The following is a 13,525-nucleotide window of genomic DNA, read 5'->3' as shown; positions in this document are numbered from 1 at the left end:
AGGAGCTCAAAATTCACATTTTGCCTTATTCCTTTTTATTCACGGACCTGCAGGAATTCATTCTGTCCAGATGATGATACTGTGGACTTTTCTTTTTAAGCGAGCACTTGTCTGTGATAGTCAGTGGCAAATGCAAGAGAAGTAGCTGATTCTGGCTCTTCCTTTAGCTTTCAATATCTAGTCAAAGGAACAGGGAAATCAACGGACCCTAAATTTACTGAAATTGTTTACAAAACAAGTTCATTAAAATAGCATTTCTCTTTGAGAACCTAGTGGTAGCATTCTGGGCCGACACTAATGAAATCTGGGTTTAGGGCTTGATGCAAAGTCCACTGAAAACAATGGAAAGGCTCTCACTGACTTCAATGAACTTTGGCTCAATCCCTTACAAAAGAAACTATAGCTCTGGTACAGACAAACAATTACATGGATTATAGATGTATTTAGTTATCAACAGATCTGAGTACTGGTAGCAGCAGGGTAAGATAACACAAACCTCTGGTACCACAGTTTTGTATGACCTATGACAAGTGGGGAAAGACAACCAGGCCTTAAACCCTACAAAGCAGTGATGGTAACATCAGTAGCAAAGCCAAGTCTATATGTTCACAGAGAAACCTCAGCCTATTTAAATAGGACTGTGGGGAGTTGATTTTGATAAACACAGCACTCCCTGTGACTTGTCCATGTCTACATTGGTAAGTTAGTTCTGGTCAGCACCATGTCATCCAAATCAGTTCTCTACATGATGTTTAAATCCAATTACTTTACCTATCAAAAGAAGCTCTCACAGACAATAGATCTTATGGATTTTTGTACTCTCCTTGTCTGCAGAGAGGTATATCTCACTTTCCATTTCATCCAGAGTGTCAATCACCACACCAACAGCTAGTAACAGCTCTTATGGGGGCTTTCTACTTCCTTAGCCCCTTGGCATAGCTGTAATGCTTAATTAATGCTCAGGAGTCAGGAGGAATAGCATAGCATTTTTTATTAACTGCAGGTGTGCTGTCAGCATCTGCTCAAGCTTCTGAAAACATGTAATAAATAATAATAATGCCTAGCTCTTATATGGTGCTTTTCATCAGTAGATCACAAATGCTTTACAAATGAGATCAGTACCATTATCCCCTATTCTAAAGGTGGGGAAACCGAGTCACAGGGAGGTTAAAGTGACTTGCCAGAGGTCACCCAGCAGACAAGTGGCAGAATCAGAAACAGAACCCAGGTGTATTCAGTCCAATCTGATGCTCTATCCAGGAGGCAACACTGCCTCTTTTATATACAACTAGTTTATACAGGGCATGCTCAGAGGCTTAGCATTGGGCTAAGCATAGTCAGTTTAGCAGGGAAAACACATGATACCTACCCTTTGAAGTTAACTGGCTGTTTCTTTAGTACGAAAGCAGCCATGGTTTCCCTCCAGGAGTTGAAGCAGCTGAAGTCCTGATTGGAGAAGAGAGGAGTGAGGGCCCATCTGCACCCTGGCCTTCAGCTAGTAGGGTACAACAGCCATATCACGAACTCCTTGCTGAGAAAGTGAAGCTATGCTTCACAGTGAGGGAAAGGAGTTTGATATTTGGTGAACTCCAGTTACAACTGTAGCCTCCATCTTCCAATTTACATTGTAGGAGGAAGATTTAATTAGTGGTATAAACTATAAATGTATGCACAAAATGGAAATGTTGGTTTTTGTACAGCCTTTTTACTTGATTATGAATTATTATTATTTCTGTTAATCTCATTAATTTGAATATATTAGCCGGGGGGCAGGGAGGGAGAAAAATGCTTTAAATAAAACAAACATGCTAACCATACATTAGTCACTAAGAAACTGCTTTCACTTGACTCTGTTGGGTTTTTTTCTGCAGTGCTTGCGCCAGCTCACCTGGCTTTCAGGAATCAGCAGGATGTGGAGAAGGGAACATCACTGACACAAAGCCCAAAATGCCTGTCTGTACCCTGATTTCTGTCCACAGTCACAAGAACTCACAGGCCCCGTTAGAAGGCAGCAGTCCTGGCCTGTCATTTCATTCCCACAATGCCCTACATCATGTCAGGGCATTAAATGTTCGGAAGATGGTTATGTCATCATTCCATGCTTGTGAGCAGTTACCAACAATAGGTTGCCTTTGAAAAATGCACCATTAAAGAACAGATTCTCTGGGAGCCCAACTCTATCAGCTTGGCCATCCAAATACGGCCTCACATTGCTTCTTTTAGCACTGTGGTACTGGAGCAATCACTTACTTAATGTCTCACGCATACAGATTTATGGCTGTATTTGCTAACCCCATAAGTAGTAAGGGGAAAAAAAAATAGAACGTTTAAGATTTTGTTGGAAACAAGTAAAGGTCATTTGTCTCATTGAATCTTGTCCTTTCATGGTACTCCTGTTCCCTCAGGGATATTTCTAATTGTTTCTTGATTATTCTAGCATTTTGCCTCTAACATTGCTGAGCAGCTATTCTAGGTCTTATTAGCTTCTTCATGCAAGAGCTAGTACCAAACTCTCTTCTAAACAAACTCAAAGTGAGGCTTCAGCAACTAAAATATGATCTGATTCTCAAGGTGCTGTGCCATCAGCCCACAGAACTATACTGGTATTTCAGTAAACGCAAAGATCACTGAGCTGGGGGGACATTCATCTGTGACAAGAGGATGATACAAGCTGTGTGGATGTAACAAACATAGACTGAAGAGGTAACATTCACACAATGACACACTTTCACAAAATGTACCTCTTATGGCATGGTGACAGTCAACAAGGTGATGGATCAACTAAGAAAATCCAGGGCTTACACATATAAAGACTTTTTGGTCACAAGTGTCCATTTCCTTCCTGGGCCTCTGTAGCAATGCGTGACTCACCCCAGCGACGCCTCCTGCTGGCTCTCTGGGAATTAGCTCATTTTTCAGCTCCAGAGCACCCTCTGCAGACCAGTGTCGTCACCACCGCTGGCCCCCCTTGTCCCTTCTGGACTCCAGTGCTGTTTTGTCTGGGGGTTCTGCCCCAGCTGTATCCCCTCAGTCTCTGGGTCTCCCCTCCCTGGGGAACTCCCAGCCTCCTAATCCCACCTTGCCTCAGTGCCTACTGCCAGTCATCATTTAGCCCCCGCTCACTGGGGCAGATTGCTGCCTGTAATGACCACTCATCGTTGGCAACGGGGGGTATGACCTGCTGCCTCTGCCTAGCCCCAGGCTGCCCCTTTGCAGCCCCAGCACCTGGGGCTGCAAAGCACAAGGCCCTGCAGCCTGGGGGGTTGTCAGGCTGGAGCTCCCTAGCCCCTCTTGCCTTTCCCCCAGCACTCCCCTACCTCAGGTCCCTGCTCAGTTCCCAGACAGCCAGGTCCTTCCCTCTCAAAAGCTAGAGAAAGAGTCCTAAGCACCTGGCTCACTGGCCTTTTATAGGGCCAGCGGCAACCTGATTGGGGCATGGCCCCAGCTATGGCTGCCTTCCCCAATCAGCTGAGGCTTGCTGCTTTCCTCAGCAGCAGCCCTCTCGCAGCCCCAGCACTCTCCCAGGGCTGCTTTCAAGCCCTTTCAGCCCCGGAGCAGGTCACCACCCTGGTATAGCCTCATGCTCAGTACTTTGGTAATATCTCAAGCACAACAACTTCTGAGTTAGTTTGGCCTACAGACTGTATTCATCTGGTGGAGTTTCTACCACCCTGACAGGTTGAAAGGATGAGCTTCCATAGCTGGAGTACAGCCAGTTATCCACACTAACCTGGGCGTACTCCACAGCTACCTTACCCTAAGTGCACCTTCCTCCACAGCTGGGCAGACCTCAGGATTAGGCCCTCCCACCAGGTGGAATAACACTGTTCCATCTCATTAACAGCATCATACTCACCCACAGAAAAGATAATCAGCACAGACCTTGATCCTGCAAACACTTATGCAGGTGTCTCACTTCAAGCGGATTTCAGGGAAACTAGTCAAGCACGTAAAGTGAAGCACATGCATTAAGTGTGTGCAGGACTGGGGCCAGAGATTCTACGATATTGTGATAAGTCACATGTTTTATATGCAGGAACTACTGAAGGAACTTATATGAACCAAACAGAGAGCTTTTCCCATTCTCCACCAGGAGAAAGAGTTTTGTGCTGCCTTATTTGGAGCCTTACAGACTCTCTTTGTTATGGAAAATTTACACCACTAGATGCAGCATTATAGGGGGTACATACCTTTCTGAGCCTATGTCTACACTAGCACTTTTCTTGGTAAAACTTTTGTTGGTCAGGGGTGTGAAAAAAACACCCCTCTGACCGACAAAAGTTTCATCGACCAAAGCGCTGGTGCGCACAGTGCTATGTCAGCGGGAGATGCTCTCCTGCTGACATAGCTACCGCTGCTTCTTAGGTGTGGTTTAATTATGCCAGTGGGAGAGCTCTCTCCCGCAGGCATAGAGCAGCTAGCTACACAGGAGACCTTACAGAGGCACAGCTGCCGCGATACACATGGGCCACTAAAAGGTCTGTAGTGTAGACATGGTGTGTAGTGTAAACATAGTGTGCTAAAAAACGGAAACAACTATTTACCGGAAAAGATCCAATGGCGAAAAAACTTATCCTGCATATCTGGTCAGCGTTCTCGAATATTACATTTTATTATTATTTTATTTATTTTTATTATATTATTACTGCCTAGAGGCCAAAACTGAGATCAGTCCCACTGTGGTAGGCTCTGTATAGGCACATATTAAGAAACAGTCTCCCTTCAGGACAGCTTCTAGTCTAAGCATGAAGAGTAGGAGAGGAAACAGAGACACAGAGTAGTTAAGTGATTTGTTCAAGGTCAATGACAGAGCTGGGAATAAAACACACTTCTAATGCTGCCAGACCAGTCCTGTGCCCTCCCCACTAGACCACGCCAACGCCCCCAGAGTTTTAATACTTTTGGTTGAATGAGACAACATTTACGCTAAATTTATCCCTGCCGTGTTTATAGGCAGTTGCTCATGCATGAAAATAATTTCCTCCTTGGAGAAGGCTGTCATGGCACTGGCTTTCTTTGCTTGAACTGGATGCCCTCATTTCCTCATGTGTTTTATTGTGAAAGCCGGCTGTATCTGTTTACTGGCAATGCATATGCCAAAAGATTTCTAATTTTAAACTTCATTTTTTTACGTCATTCAAGGAAGCCTGTAATTATAAACTGGATATTTAACCTAAAGATAAGTACAGTATGTTTTCAGGCTCTTTAAGACATCATTCATATTTATAACATCACAGAAGGCCTCTCTTGGATAAACACATCTCAAGGTTCCCCTCTTCAGCCTTTAAAAAAAACATATTTATATTGTTTTTAAATGAGTAACCAATTCAAGAGATGGAATAGTTCCCTTGAGTAAATATATAGTAGACAGATTTATTTATTTCAATTACAGAAGGTGTCTGGTGGTATCCACTGTAGTAAAGACTGCAAAGCTTCCCCTCTACTCAACATGAGAAAAGGTGGTGGATCAGGTTCTCTGGGCTTCAACCTGCAAAGTGCGAAGCACTCTGGTCCAATGCAGCAAAACACACAAGCATGTGCATAAAGCGATGCACATGAGGAGTCCCGCTGATGTCAATGCAATTGTTCATGCACTTAAATTTAGGCCAGTGTTTAAGGCCTGGTCTACACTACGAGTTTATGTCAGATTTAGCAGCGTTAAATCAGAATTAACACTGCACCCGTCCACACAATGAAGCCATTTTTTCAACATAAAGGGCTCTTAAAACTGATTTCTGTAGTCCTCCCCAATGAGGGGATTAGCACTGAAATTGACATCGCCATTTCGAATAAGGGTTAGTGTGGACGCAATTCGAAGGTATTGGCCTCCGGGAGCTATCCCACAGTGCACCATTGTGACCGCTTTGGACAGTACTCTGAACTCAGATGCACTGGCCAGGTGTACAGGAAAAGCCCCAGGAACTTTTGAATCTCATTTCCTGTTTGGCCAGGCGAGCTCATCAGCACAGGTGACCATGCAGTCCCAGAATCAAAAAAGAGCTCCAGCATGGACCAAACGGGAGGTACTGGATCTGATCATTGTATGGGAAGAGGAATCCGTGCTATCAGAACTACATTCCAAAAGACGAAATGCCAAAACATTTCAAAAAATCTCAGAGGCTATGAGGGACAGAGGCTATATCAGGGATGCAACACAGTGCCGCATGAAACTTAAGGAGCTCAGACAAGCATACCAGAAAACCAAAGAATCAAACAGATGCTACGGGACAGAGCCCCAGACATGCTGCTTCTATGCTGAGCTGCATGCAATTCTAGGGGGGGCCGCCACCACTACCCCACCCCTGTCCGTGGACTCCGATGATGGGGTACTCTCTGCCATGGCTGAGGATTTTGCAGATGAGGAGAAGGAGGACGAGCATGGGGAGAGCACACAGCACACCATTCTCCCCGACAGCCAGGATCTTTTATCACCCTGACTGAAATACCGTCCCAATCCAACGAAGCTGGAGAAGGGACGTCTGCTGACTGTACCTCTTTAAATATAATATGTGTTATAAAAGCAAGTGTTTTTTAATGATTAAGTACCCCTGAGGACTTGGGATGCATTCATGGCCAGTACTGCTACTGGAAAAGTCTGTTAACATGTCTGGGGATGGAGCGGAAATCCTCCAGGATCATCTCCATGAAGCTCTCCTGGAGGTACTCTAAAAGCCTTTGCAGAAGGTTTCTGGGGACAGCAGCCTTATTCCATCCTCCATGGTAGGATACTTTACCATGCCATGCTAGTAGCAAGTAATCTGGTATCATTGCATGGCAAAGCCTGGCAGTGTATGGTCCCGGTGTTTGCTGGCATTCAAGCAACATCTGTTCTTTATCTCTCTGTGTTATCCTCAGGAGAGTGATATCGTTCATGGTAACCTGGTTGAAATAGGGGAATTTAATTAAGGGGACATTCAGAGGTGCCCGTTCCTACTGGGTTGTTTGCCTGTGGCTGAAAAGAAATCCTCCCAGCAGTTAACCACGCGGGGGAGGGGTGGGAGCGGCACTGACGCTGAGCTGTTCGCGTTTGGCTAGCAGGGATCTTCCCTGATACCAGCCAGGTGGTGTGGGGAGGGGAAAAGCGATCATCCGAGAGAATTAGATGGGGGGAAGGGTTAGTTTGGTGTCTGCTGCTGCACGTTAACAGGAAAACTGCAGCACTAAATGGCCAACTCAACGGGCTTTGCTTGGTATGGGAAAGGAGGGGGCTGCTGTTATGAAGGTTGCAGAAGCCAAAAGACTATGGCTTATCGTGGCCGCCTGCAAGCCGAATTCTGTTGCCCGGCCCTGCGTGTGTGATCTCTAACACCAAAGCCATAGGCACTCAATATAAGATGCAAAATTCGACCTTGTACCAAAATCACATGTGCTATGTAATGTAAATAGTGTTGTTCACCGTGGAAGAGTATAGCCATTATTCTGTCAAATGTAGCTTTTTAAATACTTCACTCCCTTTTTTTCCTCCAGCAGCTGCAAATGTTTCAAGCCTCCCTCCTCCGTCCCAAAGGCTATCTCAGATAAGGCGGCAAAAAAACCGCACGCACGATGACATGTTCTCTGAGCTCATGCAGTCATCTGGCACTGACAGAGCTGTGTGGAGGGACACAATAGCAGAGTACAGGACAGTGGCCGATGAATGTGAGGAGAGGTGACGGCAGGAAGATCAGAGGAGGCATGAGGCAACGCTGGGGCTACTGCGGGATCAAACGGACATGCTCTGGCGTCTGGTGGAGGTTCATGAACAGCAGCAGGATCACAGACTGCTGCTGCAGCCCCTGCTTAACTGCCCTCCGTCCTCCCCAAGTTCCATAGCCTCCTCACCCAGACAACCAAGAACACGGGGTGGGAGGGTCCTGGCACCCAACCACTCCTCCCCAGTGGACAGCCCAAGCAACAGAAGGCTGGCATTCAACATGTTTTAAAGTGACCTTTTCCTTCCCTCCTCCCCTCCTCCAACACCCCACCTGGGCTACCTTGTGAGTTATCTCCCTATTTTTATAATCAATTAATAAAGAATACATGTTTTTAAAATGATAGTGACTTTATTTCCTTTGCAAGCAAGCTGTGATTGAAGGGGGGAGGGCGGGTGGCTTACAGTGAATATAGAGGCAACCAAGGGGGCGGGTTTTCATCAAGGAGGAACAAACAGAAGTGTCACACAGTACCCTGACCAGTCATGAAACTGATTTTCAAAGCTTCTCTGATGCGCAGCGCTTCCTACTGTGCTCTTCTAATCGCCCTGGTGTCTGGCTGCACGTATTCAGCAGCCAGGCGATTTGCATCAACCTCCCACCCCGCCATAAGCATCTCCCCCTTACTCTCACAGAGATTGTGGAGCACACAGCAAGCAGTAATAACAATGAGAATATTGGTTTCACTGAGGTCTAGCCGAGTCAGTAAACTGCGCCAGCGACCCTTTAAACATCCAAACGCACACTCTACCACCATTCTGCACTTGCTCAGCCTATAGTTGAACAGCTCCTTACTACTGTCCACGTGCCTGTGTACGGCTTCATAAGCCAGGGCATTAAGGGATAGGCTGGGTCCCCAAGGATAACTATAGGCATTTCAACATCCCCAACAGTTATTTTCTGGTCTGGGAAGTAAATCCCTTCCTGCAGCCATTTAAACAGACCAGAGTTCCTGAAGACGCGAGCGTCATGAACCTTTCCCGGCCATCCCATGTTGATGTTGGTGAAACATCCCTTGTGATCCACCAGTGCTTGCAGCACTATTGAAAAGTACCCCTTGAGGTTTATATACTGGCTGCCCTGGTGGTCCGGTCCCAAGATAGGGATATGCGTTCCGTCTATAGCCCCACCACAGTTAGGGAATCCCATTGCAGCAAACCATCCATTATGACCTGCACATTTCCCAGAGTCACTACCTTTGATAGCAGCAGCTCAATGATTGCGTTGGCTACTTGCATCACAGCAACCCCCACAGTAGATTTGCCCACTCCAAATTGATTACCGACTGACCGGTAGCTGTCTGGCGTCACAAGCTTCCACAGGGCTACTGCCACTCGCTTTTGAACTGTGAGGGCTGCTCTCATCTTGGTATTCTTGCACTTCAGGGCAGGGGAAAGCAAGTCACAAAGTTCCATGAAAGTGCCCTTATTCATGCAAAAGTTTCAGAGCCATTGGGAATCATCCCAGACCTGCAACACTATGTGGTCCCACCACTCTGTGCTTGTTTCCCGGGCCCAGAATCGGCGTTCCACGGCATGAGCCTGCCCCAGTAACACCATGATCTCCAAATTGCAGGGGAACACAGTTTTAGAGAAAAGTGTGTTCATGTCCTCATCACTGCGCTGCCGTCACCTCCTCGCCTGGTTTTTCAGGTGCTGGTTCTGCATACACTGCACGATAACGCACAAGGTGTTTACAATGGTCATAACTGCTGCAGTGAGCTGAACAGGCTCCATGCTTGCCATGCTATGGCATCTGCTCCTGCTCGGGCAATCCAGGGAAAAGGGCACAAAACGATTGTTTGCTTTTGCTCTGACAGAGGGAGGGGCGACTGACAACATGGCTTACAGGTTTGGCTTAAAGGGAATTAAAATCAACAAAGGGGGTGGCTTTGCGAGAAACAGAATGGCCCCCTCAAGGATAGAACTCAAAACCTCAAGGATAGAACTCAAAATTGGGTTTAACAGGCCGTTGATTTCACAGAGGGAGGGAGGAGAAAATGAATACAAAACAAATCTGGTCTATTTCTTGTTTTGATCCACTTCATCTGTCTTTATACATCTTGCTGGCAGCAGACTGTGCAGCACGACCGCTAGCCATCATCATCTCCTGGGTGCTCGGCAGAAGATGGTGCAGTATGACTGCTGGCCATCGTCTTCTCCTGGCTGCTGATTAAAAGTGCACTGCCAGTAGGACTCAATCACCATGAGATGAAACTTAAAAGGGAAATGACCTGGCTGAGCCACTCCCATGTTTGCCCAGGTGCCACTGACCTCATCGAGGTCGGTTAAAAGAGCACCCTGGCCTACGTCGATGACGGCTACCAGTCATACTGCACTGTCTGCTGCCAAAAGGCAATAAGCTGCTGCTGTGTAGCAATGCAGTACCACATCTGCCAGCACCCACGAGACATACGGTGACGGTGAGCTGAGCGGGCTCCATGCTTGCCGGGGTATGGCATCTGCACGGTAACTCAGGAAAAAACGTGCGAAACAATTGCCTGCCATTGGTTTCATGGAGGGAGGGAGGGGAGGGGGCCTGACGATATGTATCCAGAACCATCCGCGACAATGTTTTAGCCCCATCAGGCATTGGGATTTCTACCCAGAATTCAAATGGGCGGCAGAGACTGCGGGAACTGTAGGATAGCTACCCACAGTGCAACGCTCTGGAAGTCAACGGTTGCCTCGGTACTGTGGAAGCACTCCACCAACTACATGCACTTAGAGCATTTGTGTGGGGAAACACAATCGACTATATAAAAATGCTTTCTACAAAACCGACTTCTATAAATTCGACCTAATTTTGTAGTGTAGACAAGGCCTAAGTGTTTCTGTGGATTGGGCTAAAGTGCTCAGGCACTTGCAGGATTGAGCCCTAAAAGAGGATTCGTGTAGCTAGCACAATTCTGATTCCATTGTGGCCCCCCTCTTTCAAGTTAAAAAGTTTCTTGTTGGAAGCACCTCTGTTCCATCAGTAATTTGCCCACAAGATGAGAGGGAGCTTCACCATGATCATGTGATGACCAGAATTATCTTTAAAACCATCAGACGACCACTGTACGTGGATTCCACAAAAAGAATATGTCATGGTCTCAAGTATCTTCATTCAGCTAATGGCGCTGTTGTCCCTCTCAAAGAGAACTGCTATCTATGCATAGATGGGGTCCCACTGGGTCCTCTTGCTAGGATCCCCCTGGGTGAAGCAAAGTAAGACTGCAAGAATCAGCTCTGCTATTAGACAGCACTGGAAATCAGAGTGTGAGTGCTATTGTTTTAATGTATTTTATCAGTGTCGGTAACTTGATTGGAACTCCGTGAATTAAGCTTATAGGTCCTCAAATATGTTTCTCCCTTTTTACTGGTTTCTCCATAAGAGAGGAGAACATGGGCTGTGTCATGGAGAATGATTCCACACTCAAAAGGGAGTTAAGATAAACATTATAGTCATTAGAGGTGGTTGAGAGATGATTTCTTTTCTACAAAAATGTCAAGTTTTTAAATCTGAAAACTGGACACTTTAAATTTGTTGGTCTTAGCTACCAAAACCTAAGAAATTCTCTTTTCTCTATGAAAAGCAAAATATGTCACTCAAACCCAAAACATTTTAATGAAAAAATTCATTTTGACAAACCCCTATTTTTTAACCCAAAAAAACCTTTTTCATTTTAAAAATTCCCACCAGCTCTAATAATCATGCTTTTTGACATTTCATACAACTTGCTTTATTAGACTATAAAAAGGGGGGGAAGCCAGCAGCACTGTGTAGCTGCAATAGCCAGCTGCAATAGCTGTCAGAAATGTTCTGGATGTCAACATATGGCCAAACAAGAGGTTCACCGGGGAGCCGTCATTCATTCCGAGAATAAAGCTCTCCAACACCCAGCAGCAACACAGAGGGTCCCTGCAACATCAATCAGGAAGTGGAAGGGTGGAAAATACAAGATGATATCTTGAAACACAAGAGAGGGGTAGAGAACCACAGATGAAATTACAGGCTCCTTGGTCTATTAATAATACCACTGCTCAGAAATACAGATGAAAACTCATGTCTTATCTGTACTGTATTGGCTCACTTAAGGCTCAACAATGTCAGGCTGACACAGATATTTCGTTGCCCAGCCTCCCTCAGAAAAGATGCTGATATCCTGCATAAAGGGCAGCTTGTAACTGCATCATTCCAGAAGCAGAACCAGGAACAAACTGTGACTCAGAGCCACAAATTATCATAGTACTTCAGTTCCTTCAAAGATATTTCTAATTGTTTCTTGATAATTCCAGTATTTTGCCTCAGTAACATTGCTGAACAGCTATCCCATGTCTTTTATTAGCTTCTTATTGAAAGAGCTAGGACCACAAACTCATTCCCTTGCTCCTCTTTCTCTGGGGGGAAGAAAGATGGGAGAGTAACCTGCTACTACCCTTGGCCAACAACAAATTTTTTCAGTCTATGCCAGCTCAGGTTGAGCTGTTCAGTGTGGAGAGTGGGACTCAAGACTACACCCATTCCCTGTCCCTGTCTGCCCACCTGTGATGCCTTCTCTCACCCTCCGCTGTGACCAGTGATCTAGGTAGTCTGCACAGGTGTGTAAGATGAGACATAAAGAGAGGGAAAAATCACTATTGTGATCACAATTTTAGATTTTAATTATCATCTAACAAGTAAGGAAATTCTAGTACCTAGGAGAGATTCTATCATTCTCTACATACATTTTATTTATGTCAGTCACCATAGGATTTAAGCAACCGAGTTTCTTTAAGCTTCAACACTTTCCGTGGTTGGCCTACAGGGTGTTCTGCTCCTTACCCTTAGGAGCTGTAGATACACAACTGTGTGTGGGGTAGAGGGGCACCTCTGTTGGGCCACTAGCTAAGTCTTTCATTGAAGTTCCAAATAACGAGGAGGTTCATCCTATTTAGTTACACAGCATGACATTGTTCAGTGAGAATGCCTTGTCTTTAGCTTTGACAAGTGGTCATCTGAGTACAACAGCTGCACTGTACCTGCTGATCACAGTATTCTAGGGGTGATATAAAAAGAAAATTGATAGTAAATCAGTGGGTATTTTGTTATGGCCTTTTGTAACTTATCTGAATTAGAAACTGGAGGCTAGGTTTCTTTGGCTACTTTTATGTATTTAGCTGCGGGATAAAAATCCACAACAAAATTCAATCCCAATATTTTTTCTCTGTGATGTGTGCTCTCCTGTTCAGTTCTAACCATGACAGGATTTGTCATCTCACGACATGTAGTGTGAAATTTCTGCATTTCATTTGTTTTGCCAGCTACTTGTAGTTTTATGTTGCAGGTTTTCTTACTGCTGCAGATGTGTCCAATTCTTCAACGCTAGCTATAAATTATATTATATTTGGCGTGGCAGAAATGGGATGCAGTCTCGTTAAGGTACAAGAGATCACCTGTTGCTTTGCTATACAAATCTGTTTTTAGTTTTTGCTATGAATATATAACAATACATCCTGGAAAGGGAGAAAGATGCAGCATCACTGCAAGTGCATTTGATGGGAAGGCCTATGTTGTTGATAAATAACATGAATTCATCAATTACCTCTTGGAAGTTAGTTCATGTAAGGAAAGTATTATTGTATTTCCTACATACTAACAGTTTATATTTGAAAGTAATATTACATCCAGGAAAGTGTTCACACAGGATAGGGTCAGGAGTTCCCATAGCTGTACCTTGCATCTACAGATTCTCTCCTGCCATTTCCCATTGAATATGAAGTGGTTATGGGTACAAATAAGATGTGCTAAACTGGTGACCATGTTTCCTAGAATCATAGGACTGGAAGGCACCTCAAGAGGTCATGTAGTCC

The 13,525-nt window shown here is 45.2% G+C and overlaps 1 protein-coding gene and 1 long non-coding RNA gene across 2 annotated transcripts in view; both read right to left on the bottom strand.

Moving 5' to 3' along the window:
• LMNTD1 (lamin tail domain containing 1) overlaps window positions 1–13,525 on the bottom strand; it is a 299,068-nt gene that overhangs the window by 177,658 nt on the left and 107,885 nt on the right. The gene's annotated exons all lie outside the window — the stretch shown is intronic.
• LOC122464151 lies at window positions 123–3,368 on the bottom strand. The gene is made up of 3 exons (XR_006288071.1): window positions 3,318–3,368; window positions 1,370–1,446; window positions 123–177 (listed from the first exon to the last, which is right to left on the bottom strand). It is a non-coding gene; the product is annotated as an uncharacterized LOC122464151 (long non-coding RNA).

Source organism: Chelonia mydas, chromosome 1, assembly GCF_015237465.2.
Source record: "Chelonia mydas isolate rCheMyd1 chromosome 1, rCheMyd1.pri.v2, whole genome shotgun sequence".
NCBI classification, from domain to species: domain Eukaryota; kingdom Metazoa; phylum Chordata; order Testudines; family Cheloniidae; genus Chelonia; species Chelonia mydas.
This window is presented reverse-complemented; position numbering and strand designations above follow the sequence as displayed.